The 2,821-nt window shown below is 38.4% G+C and overlaps 1 pseudogene; it reads left to right on the top strand.

Annotated features, from left to right (window-relative positions):
- The window catches only part of LOC135202403 (mitochondrial protein C2orf69-like), a 206,189-nt pseudogene extending 203,956 nt beyond the window's left edge, over positions 1–2,233 (top strand).
- The last annotated feature ends 588 nt before the right edge of the window (positions 2,234–2,821 follow it).

Genomic DNA, 2,821 nt, shown 5'->3' with positions numbered 1-2,821 from the left:
AGAAGACTCTCCTTCCTTGGCTGTGGATGTACGTCCTCCCTTAGGAGGTCTTACATTCCGAGACGCTTGTGGATGAGACTCCCACATGGTCCCTGTCCCTCGAGCTGTGCCCTTGGAAGCAGAGGCTGGAGAATGAACCTTAGTTTGAACTCCAGAGGCTCCCAAGACCCTGGTCCCTGGGGACAGTGTCTCAGTTCCCACTTCTGTAGAAGTGGGAGAGCTAGCAAGAGAGCCAACTGTTCTCTCCCCAGAGGGAAGAGGCAGACCCTCAGAAGTCTGAGGCGAGACTTCTTCAGGGGCGGAAAAGCTGCCTTCGTCTTCTTAGGCCGGAAAGCCTTCGAAGAAGGTGAGGAGGCAAGAGATGACGAAGACAACACCTTCTGAGACCTCTTCTTCCTCGACTTCTTCTAAAGGATGAAGCATAGTCAACCCAGAAGTAGAGTTAACAACCACAGGGCAGTCACGTAAGCACCATCCAGTGATGAAAACTCCAGGATACAGGAGCCAGTCAATCTGATTTCTTCAGCAGGGGAACCGTACACACAGTCGAGGACCAAAGTCACAGCATGCTAACGAGTCACGAGTACAATTCCGATGGTTAGGATAGCCAAATGGAGAGATATCCAACCATCCACTTCTGTAATCTACTATAGCTCACTGTTAGCCTACAAAAAAAAGGAAAAAGATTAAAAAGAAGGATACTCCTTTTGCATTAAAGGGACTGCCCTCCAAAACGAGAGATCCCCCAAACAAAGGTTAAACCTCTGAAGTTTCTTCCAGGTAATTCTCCCAAGAGTAAGCGTGAACGTCAAGTAAATGTACTGTCACGCCCTGTATTAAAGGGCGAGAATAAGTGATAAGGGTTTAGATACACTCTAGCTGCCAACTCTTAACACACATAGGGGAAGAGCAGCTAGCGAGATTTATTACAAAAAGTGGGTTTGTATATCAATTATTAATGCCAATTAACTAAACGCAGTATATTCAAAATAATAAAAGAAAGATTCCACTGGGCAACCCATGATTAACCACCAGTCAGCAAGAGCTCACAAACATTTGTCTTCACTTGACGACAGCCGCAAGTCTCTTGCATAGTGGGTGGTAGTTACTGCCTAACCACCTTGTTCAAGAATTTAACAGCCTTATCCAGATTCCCATTTTATGCATGTTTTGCTTTAAAGTGGTGGCTAATTGCATCCTTGAAAATCTGTATTTACTTTATAATCTCTTGTTCAGTCCATTCTTTTGAAAGTCTTTATTTACTTTATAATCTCTTGTTCGGTCCGTTCTTTTATTTGTAATGGTTAAATATTAAGCTCTGCATAAAGTGCAGATACAAGTGGTTACAAATCATAAAAATTAAGATTTTGTCAGCGGGCACATCTCTGATGTAATGAAAGATAAATGACAAAACATTCTTGAGCTGTCATTGGTAATGGCTTCCTTTGGATATTTTTATTGTTGTACTGTTTTACACTACGAGAAAACCACTGTGGACTTTATTTCTTATTTAAGTGATCGTATATTTGTTTAGCATTTTTGCAGTACTGTAATAATAATACAGTAATGGTAGTAATGATAATGGCAATGGCATTGATAATAAAGGAATTGCCTTAGCTTGGATGAAAATTAAATTACAGTGGTATTTGACTCTTCAGCTGTAAATTGTAGATTTTTTATTTGTTGTAGAAATGTACTGTAGATACAGTGATTGAGAATATTATTGAGGCTATTCTTTAGTGTTGCAAAATTTCAGGACAGCCACCAAAGTAGTGTTTTTTGTTTCAATTAGGTTGAAGATGAACAACGTCCATGGATTAAAAGAGAGTGCAAATCATTCTGCAAGATTTTGCAGCGTGCTGGATGCAAGATAAATTACAAGCTCCATTTTGAAGAAGAAGAACGCTCACTATTTTCCCACTTCAAAATACTGAATGAATTTGCATAAACGTCTAATGCCAATAGAATTCTGGTAACTACACATGGAGAGAGAGAGCATTTGCTTTGTAAGTTAAAGTTGTCTTTTTAAGAAATCACAATTCTTTATTCACTTCAATAGGCTGGTATACTTTAGACTTTAGAGGGAAGGTGTTCAGCCTGTACTATTGAAAAGGAACTGGTGTTTCATTTAAAACTTTGTGTGAGAAATTTTATTGGTGTAAAGCTTTGCTTGGTGTTACTTTTCCAGTAACGGGTCAAATGTTTATTTTTTTCAATAAATGATTTTTATATGCATAGTCATTTTAATTTTTCAGTTGCAGAAAGGAGTACAACATGGATGTCCATTGTTTGTAATGATCACTTTCTGCCAGACTGCTGTTTTAAGGCAAAAAATTTTCTAGGCAGTGCTATGGGTGTTTAGCAACCAGAGATTGCATTGTTTTCCCATCAAAAAGTAAAACCTGCATTGGAGAAACAAATTGTTATGTAAATGTTTCAGTTCATTGGGAAATAAGACCCCACAGTTTTCAAGAACCTTTATGTACAGATTCTTGAAAAGTTCTCTCAATAGTTTTATTTCTAGATATATTTGTAGTTACACTGAATTTGCTTCTCCATTGTTAGACGTCTATTCTGCTACAAAGAGTATTTTTTTAAATCTGCATTACCTGCAGCATACCAGTAATACTCTTGTGGTAAGCATCAAAGTGTATCACTTTGACCAGAGCAGTATTAGTTGTTTTGTACCCCTTTTAGGAATATTGATTTTTGTCATCATTCTCTTGCAATTAAATTGTTAATTATGTAATGCCACCTAAGAAGAACTGATGTAGGACAATTGCTCTGTTGTCCCACAACAGTGTTCCCCCATATTCACAGG

This window comes from Macrobrachium nipponense, chromosome 30 (assembly GCF_015104395.2).
Source record: "Macrobrachium nipponense isolate FS-2020 chromosome 30, ASM1510439v2, whole genome shotgun sequence".
NCBI classification, from domain to species: Eukaryota; Metazoa; Arthropoda; class Malacostraca; order Decapoda; family Palaemonidae; genus Macrobrachium; species Macrobrachium nipponense.
The sequence above is the reverse complement of the archived record's forward strand: the minus strand, read 5'-3'. Positions and strand labels throughout refer to the sequence as shown.